This window comes from Tachyglossus aculeatus, chromosome 2 (assembly GCF_015852505.1).
Source record: "Tachyglossus aculeatus isolate mTacAcu1 chromosome 2, mTacAcu1.pri, whole genome shotgun sequence".
Taxonomy (NCBI): domain Eukaryota; kingdom Metazoa; phylum Chordata; class Mammalia; order Monotremata; family Tachyglossidae; genus Tachyglossus; species Tachyglossus aculeatus.
This window is the reverse complement of record NC_052067.1, coordinates 15,587,661-15,606,521: the sequence shown is the minus strand read 5'-3', so window position 1 is coordinate 15,606,521 and position 18,861 is coordinate 15,587,661. Positions and strand designations below refer to the sequence as shown.

At 47.0% G+C, this 18,861-nt stretch overlaps 1 protein-coding gene across 5 annotated transcripts in view; it reads right to left on the bottom strand.

Annotated features, from left to right (window-relative positions):
- Positions 1-18,861, bottom strand: part of MPP6 (membrane palmitoylated protein 6) — a 160,683-nt gene that overhangs the window by 64,095 nt on the left and 77,727 nt on the right. For 4 of the 5 annotated variants that reach the window (XM_038760374.1, XM_038760389.1, XM_038760381.1 and 1 more), the window contains exon 1: positions 16,831-16,876. The exons of the other annotated variant lie outside the window; for it this stretch is intronic. The gene's annotated coding sequence lies outside the window, so the exon portion shown is untranslated. Of the gene's footprint in view, positions 1-16,830; positions 16,877-18,861 lie in introns of those variants that run through there. 5 annotated transcript variants of the gene reach the window in all.

The window sequence follows — 18,861 nt, the reverse complement described above, 5'->3', positions numbered from 1 at the left end:
TGCTGCTTCTCCATTATTATTAATAATATAATAATGATATTCATTAAACGTTATGTACATGCCAAGCAATGTACTAAGTACTGAGGTAATTACAAGATAATCAGATCTCACATGGGGCTCACAATCTAAGTAGGTGGGAGAACGGATATTGAATCCCCATGGTGCAGATGAAGGAATTGAGGCACAGAGGAGATAAGCGTTCTTGAGAAGCGTGTTGAGAAGCAGCGTGGCTCAGTGGGAAAGAGCTTTGGAGTCAGAGATCATGGGTTCAAATCCTGGCTCTGCCAATTGTCAGCTGTGTGACTTTGGGCAAGTCACTTAACTTCTCTGTGCCTCAGTTAGCTCATCTGTAAAATGGGGATGAAGACTGTGAGCCCCCCTGTGGGACAACCTGATCACCTTGTAACCTCCCCAGCGCTTAGGACAGTGCTTTGCACATAGTAAGCACTTAATAAATGCCATTATTATTATTATTATTTATAAGCGACTTACCCATGACTACACAGCAAATAAATGGCAGACCTGGGAAAAGAACCCAGATCCTCTTACTCTCAGGACCCTGCTCTTTCCACTAGACCATGCTGCTTCCCTATATTTAACACTAGGAGAGCAGAATCTTGGTGAAATTGAAAAAAAAACCATAGTTTTTTGGGGTACGTTTCAAGCACTGTTCTAAGTGCTGGGGTAGAATACAAGTTAATGTAGTACATGTCCCACATGAGAGTCACAAGGGATTCTAAGAAGGAGGGAGAACAGACATTGAATCCCCGTTTTTGCAGTTGAGGAAACTGAGGTACAGAGAAGTTAAGGGCTATCCCAAGGTCCTACAGAAGCCAAGTGGTGAACCAGGAATAGAACCCGGGTTGTCTAGCTCCCAGGCCCATGCTTTATTAACTAGGCCGCGTTGCTTTTCTTACTTGCCTATATATACACCTCTGACTTCCCCAAGTTTTACTCCAGAAGGCATGAAAGAAAATATTTTATTCATATTCGAAAGGCCCTGTATTCCTTTCTTTTTCTTTCATTCCCTCTTCCCTTGAATGCGCTAATGATCTATCAAAGCTACTTTAGTTGCGATCCAGCCTAGAAGCCAGGGATTAGTCCAGTTGGTTTCAACCCTCTTCTAACTCTGCTAGAATTTTGCATGACCAGGACATTTTAGGACTACCATCGATTAATTCATTCATCTCACCCAGACCACTCCAGTTCTAACCCGAGTAGAGGCTCAGTTCGTAATTTCCAAGCCTGGCCTGGGTTCACGCCAGCTCTGAAGTGAGTCTGGACTAGGGTGGCCTGGATTTCATTTGCAGAAACATTGCAACACATGTTCAGTTGTCCCCCGGGGCGGTTGGCCTGTTTAAATAAGGAATGCATTTTTTAAAAACCAAGAATCAACACAGAAAATGTGTGTCAGCTTATAGTTGCCTAATTTATGGCCTAGTGGATGGGGCACGGGCCTGAAGTCAGAAGGTCATGGGGTCTAATCCTGGTTCTGCCACTCATCTGCTGTGTGACCTTAGGCAAGTCACCTAATTTCTCTGTGCCTCAGTGCCTTCATCTGTAAAATGGGGATTAAGACTGTGAGCCCTATGTGGGACAGGGACTGTGTCCAATCCGATTACTTTCTATCTACCCCAGCTCTTAAAACAGTGCCTGGCACATAGAAAAAGCTTAACAAATAACATAACAATTTTTATTATTATCATTATTGCTGAAAGTAGTTGCATTTTAAGAACCGCTAGAGTAATGGCTAACGTATTAAGTCAGGAGACTGACTTTCTCCATACAACTCCATCATAGCACGTGACATTGGACAAGTTACTACACTTCTTTAAAGGGCTGCTGATGACTACACTAACTTAATGACTGTAATTTACAGTTCTTGGGCTTCAATTGGTCTTTTCAGATAATTATACAGACAGGGCCATCTGGGTTTCCTAGCACATCAAATTCATTCATTCATTCAATCATATTTGAGTGCTTACTGTCTGCTAAGCGCTTGGAAGAGTACAATACAACAATAAACAGACACATTCCCTGCCCACAACCAACTTACAGTCTAGAGGGGGGGGCTACTGAATGCTTACTGTGTTTCAGAGCACTTTATTAAGTGCTTGGGAAAGTATAATACAATAAATTTGATAGACAGGATCCCTGCCCACAAGGAATTTATAATCTACAGGGGAAACAGACATTAAAATGAATTATAGATAAATTAAAAGACTTGGATCTTCTTTTCCGGAAACCCATCATTTACAGGTCACCTGGTAATGGTGTCAGAAAGGTTCATTATCCCCTTGCTAAGGTCCACCTTAGAACGCCCAACCCCAGAAGCCTCATGCTTCTCACAGGCCTCCCAAGGACAATGGACAAGCTCAGCAAATCTTTCTTTTTCTCCTCAGGTCACTAACTTTCTTTAACCTCTCTCCACTAGGCTGTCATTTTCCTAATCAAATCCTTCAGAGTGGCTTCCTTCTATTCCTCTTCCTTCTGCTGCCACTAACACCACAATCACTAAGTTGGCATCGCATCTTTGTTGCTTCCTTTTATATTAATGATGGTCCCCCCTTCTAGACTGTAAGCTCGTGTGGGCACGGAATGTGTCTTTATTGTTCTATTGTACTCTTCCATGCACTTAGTACAGTGCTCTGCACACAGCAAGTGCTCAATAAATATGACTGACTGATATTCCCCAAGCAGCTAGTGCAGGGTTCTGTGCACAATAAATGCTCAATAGGGTTGGCTTTATCATCAAATTACCTTCTGTTCAGCTCTTAATAATAATAATTATGGTACTTGCTAAGCGCTTACTATGTGCCAAGCACTATTCTAAGTACTGGGGTAGATACAAGTTAGTCAGGTTGGACACAGTCCCTGTTCCACATAGGGCTCACACTCTTAACCCCCATTTTACAGATGAGGTAACTGAGGCCCAGAGAAGGGAAGTGACTTGCCCAGGGTCAAACAGCAGACACGTGGCGGGGCCTTGCTGTTTCTCTAAGCGCTAAGTGCCAAGCAATGTACTAAGTGCCAAGCAATGCACTAAGTGCTGGGGTGGATACAAGGTAATCAGGTTGTCCCATGTAGGGCTCAGTCTTCATCTCCATTTTACAGATGAGGGAACTGAGGCCCAGAGAAGTGACGTGACTTGCCCAAGGTCACACAGCAGACAAGTGGCGGGGCCATGATTAGAACCCACATCCTCTGATTCCCAAGCCCGAGATCTTGTCACTAGGCCCTGCTGCTTCTTAAACTCCTGGCTTAAGCACTGAGGCCCAACCAAAGTATTTACTGAGTGCATACAATGACCAAAGCGCCGAATTAATTACTTCGAAGAGTGCAAGTAGTAGATAAAATTGGTGCCCACAGGATGCTACAAAGGAGCAGGAGGCAGCCACTAAAATAAATAGCAAGTAATCAACTGTAAAGATAAATGGATAAAATGCTGGGGGAGGTGAGTACCAAAGGCCTAGGTACTAGGGAAGGCCCCAAGTGGTAACAGGGGGAGAGTAAAGTGGAAAGGTTAGAAATTAAGTGGGGAGAGCAGTGATCTGTTTGGGAGGTGTGGTGGGGGGGGCCAGGCCGCGAGTTCCGTTCCAGGAAGCAGGAAGGTTTTGAACAAGAAGTCAGTGGCAGAGAGACAAGAACAGGGCTCAATGAAAGGAACAGCTTGAGACGAACAAAGTATCCAGCTGGGGGTATAGTGGGAGAAGAGAGTGGATAAGTAGTGGGGAACTCCTCATCTTGCCACCTAAAGCCTGTCTTCCCCATTACTATCAATCAATCAATCAATCGTATTTATTGAGCGCTTACTATGTGCAGAGCACTGTACTAAGCGCTTGGGAAGTACAAATTGGCAACACACAGAGACAGTCCCTACCCAACAGTGGGCTCACAGTCTAAAAGGGGGAGACAGAGAACAGAACCAAACATACCAACAAAATAAAATAAATAGGATAGAAATGTACAAGTAAGATAAATAAATAAATAAATAAATAGAGTAATAAATATGTACAACCATATATACATATATACAGGTGCTGTGGGGAAGGGAAGGAGGTAAGATGGGGGGATGGAGAGGGGGACGAGGGGGAGAGGAAGGAAGGGGCTCAGTCTGGGAAGGCCTCCTGGAGGAGGTGAGCTCTCAGCAGGGCCTTGAAGGGAGGAAGAGAGCTAGCTTGGCAGAGGGGCAGAGGGAGGGCATTCCAGGCCCGGGGGATGATGTGGGCCGGGGGTTGACGGCGGGAGAGGCAAGAACGAGGTACAGTGAGGAATAATAATAATGATGGCATTTATTAAGCACTTACTATGTGCAAAGCACTGTTCTAAGCGCTGGGGAGGTTACAAGGCGATCAGGTTGTCCCACAGGGGGCTCACAGTCTTCACCCCCATTTTACAGATGAGGGAACTGAGGCCCAGAGAAGTGAAGTGACTTACCCGAAGTCACACAGCTGACAGTTGGCGGAGCAGGGATTTGAACCCATGACCTCTGACTCCAAAGCCCAGGCTCTTTCCACTGAGCCACGCTGCTTCTACTATGGACAACACCACCAACCTCCCTGTCTCACAAGCTCATACCTTGGCATTATCTTCCAACTCATCTCTCATTCAACCCACATATCCTTGTCCCCATATCCTGTCGTTTCACAGCACCTCTAGAATTTGCCCTTCCTTTCCAAACTGCCGTAGTGCTGACCTAAGCACTTATAATCTGCCTTGGCTACTCCATCAGCCTCCTTCCTGTCCTCCCTGCCTCCTACCTCTCCCTATCCAGTCCCGTATTTCACTGCCTGGATCACTTTTCAGTTCAGTCCTTGGCTCCCCAAACCCCAAGAACCTCTAATGGCTGCCTATCTGCCTCGGCATCACCCCGAAACGTTCGTATCAGCTTTAAACAATCAGCTCTCTTCACTCTCTTACCTTGCAGATATTCTACTACAACCCATTCCACACACATTCTATTCCTCTAAAGCCAACACACCCACTTTAATTCGTTCTTGTCTATTTTCTACCAACCCCTTTCCCATGCCCCTCTTCTGGCCTGGAACTCCTCCCCCCTTGATATCCAAATGACCTCCTTCAAATCCCTCCTTCAAAATCACATCTTTCCAAAGAGGCCTTCCCCAAATGAAACTTCATTTCCCCTAATGGCACTCCCTTCTGCATCACCTATGTACTTGAATCTGCAATCACCCTAGCATTTATATACATATCCTTAAACTCTCCCATTTCCACCATATGCACTTTATTCTGTCTACACATCCTTACAGGCAGGGATCATGTCTATTAACTCTCTTCCCAAGCACTCAGTGTACAGTGCTGTACACACAGTAAGCACTCAAACACCACTGCTTGATTGGGAGAGAGCGGCCCGCCCTAGTCAGTGGTCAGGAGTTCCTGCGTGATGAAGAGAAAAGACAATCAATGGAGGTTTTTAAGGAGTGGGGAGCCATGCACTGAGAACTCCCATTTAAGAAAGATAATCTGGACAGAAGACTGGATTTGTGATGGAAGAGACTGGGGGCATGGAGATCAGAGAGGAGATTGATGATGTAATCAAACTAGGTCATGATGAGCACTTGGACCAGCAAGGAGGCTGTTTGAATAGGTAGAAATGGACAGATGCTGGAAATGTTAAAAACCAAATGTTGAGAACAGTCTGAAGGTGGAAGTTAAATGAGAGGGAGGACTTGAGGACAATACCAAGTTTACGGGCTTGAGAGATGGGAAGAATGGTGGTGCTGTCAATTATGATGAGAAAGTTGGATGAAGAGGTTTAGGAGTGAAGAACAGGAGTTAAATTTTAGACAAATTAAGAGTGGCTAACCATATAGAGATATTCTGAAAGCAGGAGTAAGAGCAAGACTGCAGAGTGGAAGGGCCAGGGCTAGCAAAGTAGATATGGGAATCAGTGGCATGGATGTGGTAGTTGAAGTCGTAGGAGCAGAGGTGTTTCTCAAGAGTATTTTGTATGTATCCCAGTGCCTAGTACATAGTAAGTGCTTAAATACTACAATTATTATTATAAGAGAAAGTGACTCAATACAAAGCCCTCAGGCATACCTTTTCTCAAGGGCATTTTGTATCTACCCCAGTGCCTAGTACATACTAAGTGCTTAAATACCACTACTATTATTATTATTAGAGCAAGACACTAATACAAAGCCTTGAGAGACACCCAGTTAGTGTGTAGGAGGTAGAGGAGGTGCTTGGGAAAGATTATTATTAGCAAAAATCATGGAATTTGTTAAGCTAACAATAATAAAGGCATTTGTTAAGAACTTACTATGTATACGCACTGTACTAAGTGTTGCAATAGGTAGAAGATAATTAGGTTGGACAGACTGCCTGTCCCCCATGAAGCTCACAGTCTAAGGAGAACAACTTGTACTTCCTAAGCGCTTAGTACAGTGCTCTGCACACAGTAAGCACTAAAGAAATATGATTGAATGAATGAATAAATTCGATTGAATGAATGAATGAATGAATGAATGAGAAGGGAGAACAGGAATGACCACCTCTGTTACACTGAACTCTCCCAAGCATTTAAAATAGTGCTCTGCACATAGTAAACGCTCAATTAATATGATTGATCGATCGAATCCCCATTTTACTAGGCACCAAGCACTACGCTGAACTGGAGAAGACAGATTTAGATTAGACACAATCCTGGATCCACACAGGGCTCACAATCTGATGGTGAGGAAAAGCAGATATTTATTCCCCATTTTAGAGATGAGGAAAATGAGGCACAGAAGTAAAGTGACTTGCCCAGAGACCCTCAGCAGGCAAGTAGTAGACCTAGAACTAGGTTTCCTGGCTCCTAGGCTCATGCCCTTTTCCCTAGGCCTCACTACTATTCACTGGAAGATTGAGATGGATCGGTCAGAAAGGTAAAGAGAAGATTAATGTCACAAAAAACAAAGTTGGTCTCTTCAGGAGAAGGGTCCAGTATTGCAGGTGGCCAAAAGGTTGAGAAGAATTAGGATGAAGAAGTCTGTTAGATTTGTCTAGAAGGAAATCAATGTGATCTTGGCAAGCACGGTCTCAGGATGGAAACTGGATTGTAGCTTACTCAGTAATTCAATGAATGGTATTTATTGGGCACTCACTGTGTGCAGGGCACTAGATTTAGCACTTGGGGCAGAGTATGATACAACACAATTGACAGACACGTTCCCTGCCCACAAGGAACTCAGTGTCCCTCACACCACATTCAGCCGCACTAGCGTTTCACTCTCTCCCCACTTCTTCCTCGTTTCTTCCCCTTTCTGATTGCTGTGGGTCAGTATGGGGAACAGAGCCTTTGACTTGGAACAACAGAAGCTGGGTGCTTGAAGAAGGAGCCTTGCACAGGCCCAGCTGATACGCTACACACCTAGCCACAGCACCTTTTACGGCCATTTCAGGCTGGGGGATGGGGGTGTGAGATGGGGGACAGGAAGCTTGAGAGAATTGGGGAGAGGATGACCACAGCACTAGAGTTCAGACAGCAAACCTCCTTCTGGATCTGGACAGTGCAGGGCTTCACAGGGGTACCAAACCTGCAGTACACAAAGCATAACTTGAAATGCTCCCTACTTCCAATCAATCGATCAATCAATCGTATTTATTGAGCACTTACTGTGTGCAGAGCACTGTACTAAGCGCTTGGGAAGTACAAGCGCTTCCACTGTCATCCTACTTCATCACTAGCCCGTCTTCTGCCCTTCATCTCATACCCGGACCTTCTTCAACTTTCTTTCTTCATCCAAAAACTATTAACTGTTTTGATTGACTTTTCTGTGCTGATGTACTCACACCACTTTTTGTTCGATTTCCAGTAAGGTAGATGGAAAATGCACCTGCATAGGACCAAGTCCCTACCAGTCTGCCTCTAAGTAGACATGTGTCTATGGTTTCCCGATCCCGATCCTCATCCCTAATCCCTTCCTATTTGAAAAATGATTCCTTATCCTTTTATCCCCATCGTCTTTTTGTTCCCAGTAATCACTCCTTGCAACTTCCTCAGTCTTCCTCCTCCTGCTTCCACATAGTTCCATTTTCTCCTCCCCCACCCCTTTTCTCAGATTATAATACATACCAAGCTTCAAACTTTTAAATTTAGTAAAAAGCAGAGGAAAAATCTGAATGACCAGATTTATGAATGTCAACCAAATGGCTACACTTCAAAAAGCTTTAACTAAAATTAACTTCAGCAAATGCTTGTCCATGACAACCAACCCTCATGTCCCTCCCCGCCACCCCAGCTCTGCTTGTTTATCCAAACTCCTGATTACCTTAACTAGTTTTAATCCCTAATAGCTCAGATAATCGGCTTTCTACTTTACAGAGTAGCCCGGAAGACGGAAGATAAATGAAACTCGGTACTTACTTTTTCTTATATTTTTCACTTAAAAGCCTTGGTGTCTTACGGTCCAGTAAGTATGACACATTTATTGATACAAACTGTTTTTAGGGCTTTTTTTAATATAATGAAAAATAACCAGCCACCTTGATCAAAATGCACCACTGTCTTTATCTCTCATCAGCGCAGTGCCAGCAGTTTGGCAAACTGCCCAGGAGTGATTAGCAGTTACTGGATTTGAACATTAAAGCTCTATGGTCAATCCATGTGGTGATATCCCTCCCTAGCGGTCACAACCATTCAAAAGGCAGAGTGGAACCTTTTTTTGAGAATACAACTGAAGAAAATCAGAAACACATAAATTATACGCTCACTTGACACCAGGCAAAGCCAACATGCAAGAAAAAAGAGACTGAAATTTCCATATCCCGCAAACCCTCGAAAAAATCTCTTGTCCCTGCTTCTCTTGATCCTTAGAGATGCTGACAAATGAAAGAGTGGACCTCGAGGAAGCAGCCACTTGGCAGAATACAATTCAAAGAATTTTATTCTATGGGCGACAAAATAGTAATTCATTTGGCTTCAAAGGAAACTACAGGCAGTTATTCCTTCTGGAATGAGTCCTATTTTTGGAAGAAAATTTAAAATGGAGATCAACACAAATTCACTTGCATTATCCCTCTGGGGAGAAAACTTTGGTGACAATGGCAAGCTTGCATTTTAAAGATTTGTACTAGAAAATAGTAAGCCTCAGCATTACACCAAAATAAGTATTCCTTTTTCTTACTAATAAGCACAATGGAGCTTGTATTTTCTAACATTAAAGTGACTATTTTAGTCCTGTCTTAAAGACTAATTCAAGTAATGATTTGCAGAAGTTAATACTTGCAGCTTTTCTGAAAATACAGTTCTGAATTTCAAATCTGAGGCTTAAAATAAAACATCAGAGCTACCCTCTAAGAATGCATGACTAAGCTAGTGATATATCAAAGGCACAATACAAATGTAAATAGCAATTTTCTTTTAAAGAACTCAGTATTTTTTAAATAGCAGCCACTAGGCATTAAAGTTTACATCTCATTTTTCTTTTCTAATCCAGCTACAAAACACTTATGCAAAAAAAAAAAATAGCTTGGAAAGAAACAGCACAATTTTTTTTTCCTTTTAATGTTTTCATCTTAGGAGTTCATACTGGAAAGCCAAATTGTTATTAATAAAAACATTTTTTCAAATGCAAAAGCCTCCCCGTTCATAATCGAAATTAATTCTATCAATCGACAGCCCAAATGAAACCGAACAACATCTAGAAAAGGCATCTGATGTTCACCGGATTCAGGAGCTTTTCTGAAAGCTTGGTAATTCTATCATTCAATCGTGTTTATTGAGCGCTTACTGTCCACAAAGCACTGTACTAAGCGCTTATGTAATAGGTACATATGCATGGCAAAATAATAATTCCAAGGTACAGCTGCATATATCTGCTGATAATATGGATCTTAATCAGTGACTACCCATATCACAAACGGCAAGTATTTGGGGGAAGCTGGAAGATGCTGCAAATACCGAGCGTACAGTCCAAATCACTGGCAACCGAGTACATCACCAAAAAGTTCTTTGTTAGTTTTCCGGAGAGTGGAGGCAGGTTTTTTGGACAGATCTTACACATCGTCAATCAGTGAAGGTTATGGATCCAGTTTACGACCCGGATTGCAGGGAAAATACGAAAAATGAACTCCCGATCTTACATCTGGTCTGTTGTACCTAGGTACTGCAGCAGTCTCGATGCGGTACCCTAGGTGATCTCACCAAAGAAGTGCAACATGCCATCATTTTCGATGAACATCCGAAATGCCTTCCTTGCGTGCCACAAACATATTATACACTTAAACCAATAAAAAAAAATGTGACTGGCTAAATGTCCACCACCCAGAGCATTCGAGTTTCAATTTTCCCTGGGTCATTTACAAATGAGAAAGTAAGCAGACCGATCCATACGTACGGATTCTTCCAAGCCTCCTTCAGCCCACTGCCTATTTAGAGGTGACCTGCCCAACTTCCCGCGGCTCCTCCAAACCAAGGGAACTTGAAAAGGATTAACGCCGGGCTGCGATCCGGAGAGCCGGTGGGATTCACAGTCGACATTCCCAACTGGCTGTGCAAAACGCCGCCCCCCCCACACAACCCAACGGTCAAGCGCTTAGTACTGTGCTCTGCCCGCATTAAGTGCTTAATAAATACGACTGAATGGACGACCCCCTTCCCAATTACAAATCAATCCATCAGGGGTATCTGCTGATACCGCTTCTCCATCCCAGCCCACACAGTTGACTCCTCTCTGGCCTGTCCCTCCTCAAATCTGCCAGACAATGACTCTCCACCTCCTCCAAGAGGCCTTCCCAGACTGAGCCCCACTTTTCGCCATCTCCCATCCCCTTCCGCATCACCCTGATCGCTCCCTTTGCTCTTCCCCCACTTCCCGCTCCAGAGCACTTATGCATAGATCTGTCATTTTATTTATTTGTACGGATCTCTGTCTCGCCCCCTTTAGACTGTGAGCTCGTTGTGGGCAGGGACTGTCTCTACTGCTGCATTGTACCCTCCCAAGCGTTTATAATAATAATAATAATAATGGCATTTATTAAGTGCTTACTATGTGCAAACCACTGTTCTAAGCGCTGGGGAGGTTACAAGGTGATCAGGTTGCCCCACGGGGGGCTCACAGTTTTAATCCCCATTTTACAGATGAGGTAACTGAGGCACGGAGAAGTGAAATGACTTGCCCAAAGTCACACAGCTGACAATTGGCGGAGCTGGGATTCGAACCCATGACCTCTGACTCCAAAGCCCGTGCTCTTTCCACTGAGCCACGATGCTTCTCTGTTTATAGTACAGTGCTCTGCACCCAGTAAGCGCTCAATACGGCTGAATGAATAAATGAATACTGAGAGCTTACTGGGTGCAGAGCCCTATAATAATAATAATAATGATGGTATTTGTTAAGCGCTTAGTATGTGCCAAGCACTTTACTGAATGCCTGGGAGAGGGCCGCTACAATAGAGTTGGTCCAGGGAATCCCTGGCCACAAGGAGCTGCGACCCACCTCCCTCTAGCTAGAAAGCCCCTTCGGGGTCTTTTCTCACGAGCCTGGGAGTCAGAAGGTCCTGGGTTCTAATCCCGCCTCCACTTCTTGTCTGCCGTATGACCCTGGACAGGTGTCACTTCCCTTCTCTAGGCCTCAGTTCCCTCATCTGTAAAATGGGGATTGAGACCGTGAGCCCCACTTGGGACCGGGTCCGTGTCCAACTTGATTTGTTTGTGTCCCCCCCAGCGCTTAGTACAGTGCCTGGCACATGGTAAGCCCTTTGTGGGCAGGGATTGTCTCTACTGCTGTACTGTACTTTCCAAACGCTTAGTCCAGTGCTCTGCACACAGCAAGCGCTCAATACGACTGAATGAACAATAATAATGGCATTTGTTAAGCGCTTACTATGTGCAAAGCACTGTTCTAAGCGCTGAGGATACAATAATAATGGCATTAATTAAGCGCTTACTATGTGCAAAGCACTGTTCTAAGTGCTGGGGAATTTACAAGGTGATCAGGTTGTCCCACGTGAGGCTCACAGTCTTAATCCCCACTTTACAGAGGAGGTAATTGAGGCCCTGAGAAGTGAAGTGACTTGCCCAAAGTCACACAGCTGACAAGTGGCAGAGCCGGGATTTGAACCGATGACCTCTGCCTTCAAAGCCCGGGCTCTTTCCGCTGAGCCACGCTACTTCCCTACAAGATGGTCAGGCTGTCCCTCAAGGGGCTCACAGTCTTAATCCCCATTTTACACATGAGGTAACCGTTGCTGGGTAGGGGCCGTCTCTATACGTTGCCGAATTGTACATCCTAAACACTTAGTCCAGTGCTCTGCACACAGTACATGCTCAATAAATACGATTGAATGAATGAATGGTACATATTTATTATTCTATTTTACTTGTACATATTTATTCTATTTATTTTATTTTGTTACTACGTTTTGTTTTGTTGGCTGCCTCCCCCTTCTAGACTGTGAGCCCGCTGTTGGGTAGGGACTGTATATGTTGCCTTGTACTTCCCAAGCGCTTAGTCCAGTGCTCTGCACACAGTAAGCGCTCAATAAATACGACTGAATGAATGAATGGTACATATTTATTACTCAATTTATTTTACTTGTACATATTTATTCTATTTATTTTATTTTGTTAATATGTTTTGTTGGCTGCCTCCCCCTTCTAGACTGTGAGCCCGCTGTTGGGTAGGGACCGTCTCTATATGTTGCCGACTTGTACTTCCCAAGCGCTTAGTCCAGTGCTCTGCACACAGTAAGCGCTCAATAAATACGATTGAATCCGGCTGACAAGTGGCAGAGCCGGGATCTGAACCCATGACCTCTGACTTCCAAGCCCGGGCTCTTTCCACTGAGCCACGCACAGATACAATTGGTATTATTGCAGTTGTAGTTTTCATTTTTGTTAATGATCACTTTGACTTTTAGTTACCATTTGTCTAGACTGAAAGCTCGTCGTGGGCAGGGAATGTGTCTGTCATTTCGTAATATCGTACTCGCCCAAGCGCTTAGTACAGTGCTCTGCACACACTAAGCACTCAATAACTCCAATAACCCCCTCTCCATCCCCCCGTCTTACCTCCTTCCCTTCCCCACAGCACCCGTATATATGTATATATGTTTGTATATATTTATTACTCTATTTATTTATTTTACTTGTACATATCTATTCTATTTATTTTATTTTGTTAATGTGTTTGGTTTCGTACTCTGTCTCCCCCTTCTAGACTGTGGGCCCACTGTTGGGTAGGGACTGTCTCTATATGTTGCCAACTTGGACTTCCCAAGCGCTTAGTCCAGTGCTCTGCACACAGTAAGCGCTCAATAAAAATACGATTGACTGATTATATATATATAATATATAATATTATATATATTGTATATATAATATTATTTATTATAGGGACTGTAATAGGGACTATTACTATAACTGTATTATAGTTAACTATAATATAACTGTATTATAGGGACTGTAGGGACTGTCTCTATGTGTTGCCAATTTGTACTTCCCAAGCGCTTAGTCCAGTGCTCTGCACACAGTAAGCGCTCAATAAAAATACGATTGACTGATTATATATATATAATATATAATATTATATATATTATATATATATAATATTATTTATTATAGGGACTGTAATAGGGACTATTACTATAACTGTATTATAGTTAACTATAACTGTATTATAGGGACTGTAGGGACTGTCTCTATGTGTTGCCAATTTGTACTTCCCAAGCGCTTAGTACAGTGCTCTGCACATAGTAAGCGCTCAATAAATACGATTGATGATGATGATGATGATTGATTATTATTATTTTCTCGCCCGGGGAGGAAGGGCGACTAGGGGCCTCGCTGGGCGACTGAGGGCGGAGGTGTCCATCACGGAGACCCGCCCCCTCCCCGCCCACTCTTCATTCATGCTTTAGCGCTACTACTGCAGCGTGCCAGCCATTCAACTAGCCATCCGGCGGCCGGGGTAGCCCGCCCTCGCTCCGGCCACGAGGGCGGGCGAGCAGAGTGGGGGGGCGGGCGAGCCCCCCAGGGCCGGCCCCCGCATGGAGGAGAGGAAAGGGGCGGCTCCCCCATCCACCCGCCCACCCACCAACTGGACGAGACACGTTGCAACCTCCATTGGGGGGGTCCCTCCCAGCCTGCGGCGACCCCCACCTCCTCGGGAAAGGGGACAGCTGGAGGGCATCGCCCCCGCTCCCTACACCACTTCTGTATATTCGTCCAAATTTACGACTCCGTTTTATTAATGATGTATATATATATAGCTCTAATTCTACTTCTCAATGTTGGTATTTGCTAAGCGCTTCCAATGTGCAAAGCACTGTTCTAAGCGTCGCGCCCGCTCCCTACACCACTTCTGTACATTCGTCCAAATTTACGACTGTTTTATTAATTATATATATATCTAATTCTACTTCTCAATGTTGGTATTTGTTAAGCGCTTCCAATGTGCAAAGCACTGTTCTAAGCGTCGCCCCCGCTCCCTACACCACTTCTGTACATTCGTCCAAATTTACGACTGTTTTATTAATGATATATATATATATATATATATAGCTCTAATTCTACTTCTCAATGTCGGTATTTGTTAAGCGCTTACAATGTGCAAAGCACTGCTCTAAGCGTCGCCCCCGCTCCCTACACCACTTCTGTACATTCGTCCAAATTTACGACTGTTTTATTAATGATGTGTATATATATATATATATATATATAGCTCTAATTCTACTTCTCAATGTCGGTATTTGTTAAGCGCTTCCAATGTGCAAAGCACTGTTCTAAGCGTCGCCCCCGCCCCCTACACCACTTCTGTACATTCGTCCAAATTTACGACTCTGTTTTATTAATGATGTATATATAGAGCTCTAATTCTTCTTAATGTTGGTATGTTAAGCGCTTCCTATGTGCAAAGCACTGTCCTAAGCGCTGGGGGGGAATACAAGGAGATAAGGTTGTCCCATGTGGGGCTCGCTGTCTTAATCCCCATTTTACAGATGAGAGAAGTGAAGCGACTTGCCCAGGGTCACACAGCAGACACGTGGGGGAGGCGGGATTCGAACCCAGGACCTGTGACGCCCCAGCTCTTTCCGCTGAGCCAGGCTACTTCTTCTGATGGTGCTGACAGCTGTCTACTCGTTTTAATCGTCTTGTCTCCCCCTTCTCGACTGGGTGTGGGCCCGGATTGTCTCTACTGCTGAACTGGCCTTCCCAAGCGCTCAGTCCAGTGCTCCGCACGCAGTAGGCGCTCAAAAAGTACGACTGAATGAATGAATGAATGAATGAGTGCGTGAGTGAATGAATGAAAGCCCGCCGGCGCTCTTCAATGCGGCTGAAACTGGCGGGAGGAGGAGGAGGGAGAGGACAGGACCCGGCCGGACTCGGAGGGGAAAGGGGGGCGGGCGAGGCAGCCATTCCGGCCGATTTTTAGACTGTGAGCCCACTGTTGGGTAGGGACTGTCTCTACATGTTGCCAATTTGTACTTCCCAAGCGCTTAGTACAGTGCTCTGCACATAGTAAGCGCTCAATAAATACGATTGATGATGATGATGATTTGGGGAGCGCTTACTGTGTGCGGGGCGCTGGACTAAGCGCTCGGGAGAGGAACGGGCGGCACCAGATCGAGGCGGCCCCTATCCGACACCGGGATGATTGGGGGAGAGGGATTAAAGGGGGGCGGGGGGGCGGCAGCCCCTCCCCATTCGGCGCCACATTCCCAGTTTTCCTCCAGCCGGCGGGCGTGTGTGTGTGTGTGTGTGTATGTGTGTGTTTTTATGCGGGGGTGCATGGTGTGTGTATGTGGGGTGTGTATGTGCGTGGTGTGTGTATGTGGGGGTGCGGGGGCTGTGGGGGTGTGTATGTGGGGGTGCGTGGTGTGTGTATGCGGGGGTGTGTGGGGGGTGTATGTGCGGCGTGCGTGATGTGTGTATGTGGAGGGTGCGGGGATGTTGCCAATTTGTACTTCCCAAGCGCTTAGTACAGTGCTCTGCACATAGTAAGCGCTCAATAAATACGATTGATGATGATGCTGTGTATGTGGGGGTGAGGGGGGTGTATGTGGCGGTGAGGGGGTGTGTGTGGGGGGGTGATGGGGTGTGTGTGGGGGGGTGAGGGGTGTGTGTGGGGGGGGGTGAGGGGGGGGTGTGTGTGGGTGAGGGGGGGGTGTGTGTGCGGGGTGAGGGGGGGGGTGTGTGCGCGGGGTGAGGGGGGGGTGTGTGTGCGCGGGGTGAGGGGGGTGTGTGTGTGCGGGGTGAGGGGGGTGTGTGCGGGGTGAGGGGGTGTGTGTGTGCGGGGTGAGGGGGGTGTGTATGTGGGGGGTGAGGGGGGTGTGTATGTGCGGGGTGAGGGGGGGGTGTATGTGCGGGTTGAGGGAGTGTGTATGTGGGGGTGCGTGGTGTGTGTATGTGGGGCCGCGGGGTGTGGAGGGGTGCGTGGTGTGTGTGGGGGCGCGTGGTGTGTGTATGCGGGGGTGCATGAGGTGGGAGTGCGGGGGGGGTGTGGGGATGCGTGGTGTGGTGGGCTAAGTGGGGTGTGTAGGTGGGGGCTGCGGGGTGTGGGGGGGGGATGCGGGTGTGTGTGTGTGTGTGTGTGTGTGTGTGTGTGTGTGTGCGTGCGTGTCCGGCCCCCCGGGCGGGGAGCGAGGAAGCTGGAGAACGGGGGCGGCCCCCGGCGGCAGGACCCCCCCGCCCGGCCCGGCCCGCTCCCCCCGGCCCGTCCGGCCCGTTAGCCGCCCACCGGCGGGGGACGGGACGGGCAGCAGCGGGGCGCTCAGTCCAGTGCTCCGCACGCAGCAAGCGCTCAATAGATATACGACCGAATGAAGGAGGAGGCCGGAGGAGGAGGAGGAGGAGGCCGGGGGACACGCGCCGCGACTCACCGCCCGCCGCCGCTCCCGGCTCGGCCCCTCCTCAGCCGCCGCCTCAGCCGCCGCCGAGCAGCCCCATCTACAAAGTCCGGGACTTGGGAATGGGAATGGGAATTGCGTCCCGATCCTCCCTCCTCCTCCTCCTCCTCCTCCGACCCACACACACACACACACGCTCCTCCCGCCTCCCGCCTCAGGCGCCGCGCGCGCGCGCGCGCGCGGCCGGGCAGACCCTCCCGGGCGCGCGCGCGCGCGCTCAGCCTCCCGCGCATGCGCCGGACGGGAAGCGCGCGCGCCCGCTCGGTGGCGAGGACGAGCCCCCGCGCGCACGCGCGCTCCGCCGCCGCGTGGCTCCCTCCCATTCAGTCCATCCTACTCATTCATCCATCCAGTCCTATTTATTGAGCGCTTACTGTGTGCAGAGCACTGTACTAAGCGCTTGGGAAGTCCAAATTGGCAACATATAGAGACAGTCCCTACCCAACAGCGGGCTCACAGTCTATTTATGGAGCGCCTCCTGAGCGCTTGGGCATTCATTCATTCGGTCGTATTTATTGAGCGCCTACTGTGTGCAGAGCACTGTACTAAGCGCTTGGGAACGCCAAATTGGCAACATATAGAGACAGTCCCTACCCAACAGCGGGCTCACAGTCTATTTATGGAGCGCCCCCTGAGCGCTTGGGCATTCATTCATTCATTCAGTCATATTTATTGAGCGCTTACTGTGTGCGGAGCACTGGACTAAGCGCTTGGGAACTCCAAATTGGCAACATATAGAGACGGTCACTACCCAACAGCGGGCTCACGGTCTATTTATGGAGCGCCTCCTGAGCGCTGGACTAAGCGCTTGGGCTTTCATTCATTCAATCGTATTTATTGAGCACTTACTGTGTGCAGAGCACTAGACTAAGCGCTTGGGAAGTCCAAGTTGGCAACATACAGACACGGTCCCTACCCAACAGTGGGCTCACAGTCTATTTATAGAGCGCCTCCTGAGTGCTGGACTAAGCGCTTGGACATTCATTCATTCAATCATGTTTATTGAGCGCTTACTGTATGCAGAGCACTGTACTAAGCGCTTCGGAAGTCCAAGTTGGCAACATATAGACATGGTCCCTACCCAACAGCGGGCTCACAGTCTATTTATGGAGCGCCTCCTGAGCACTTGGGCATTCATTCATTCAGTCATATTTATTGAGCGCTTACTGTGTGCGGAGCACTGGACTAAGCGCTTGGGAACTCCAAATTGGCAACATATAGAGACGGTCACTACCCAACAGCGGGCTCACGGTCTATTTATGGAGCGCCTCCTGAGCGCTGGACTAAGCGCTTGGGCTTTCATTCATTCAATCGTATTTATTGAGCACTTACTGTGTGCAGAGCACTAGACTAAGCGCTTGGGAAGTCCAAGTTGGTAACATACAGAGACGGTCCCTACCCAACAGTGGGCTCACAGTCTATTTATAGAGCGCCTCCTGAGTGCTGGACTAAGCGCTTGGACATTCATTCTTTCAATCGTGTTTATTGAGCGCTTACTGTGTGCAGAGCACTGGACTAAGCGCTTGGGAAGTCCAAGTTGGCAACATATAGAGACGGTCCCTACCCAAGAGCGGGCCCACAGTCTATTTATGGAGCTCCTCCTGAGCGCTTGGGCATTCATTCATTCAGTCGTATTTATTGAGCGCTTACTGTATGCAGAGCACTGGACTAAGCGCTTGGGAAGTCCAAGTTGGCAACATATAGAGACGGTCCCTACCCAACAGCGGGCCCATAGTCTATTTATGGAGCGCCTCCTGAGCACTTGGGCATTCATTCATTCAGTCGTTTTTATTGAGCACTTACTGTGTGCAGAGCACTGTACTAAGCGCTTGGGAACTCCAAATTGGCAACATATAGAGATGGTCACTACCCAACAGTGGGCTCACAGTCTATTTATAGAGCGCCTCCTGAGCGCTGGACTAAGCGCTTGGGCGTTCATTCATTCAGTCGTATTTATTGAGCACTTACTGTGTGCAGAGCACTGGACTAAGCGCTTGGGAAGTC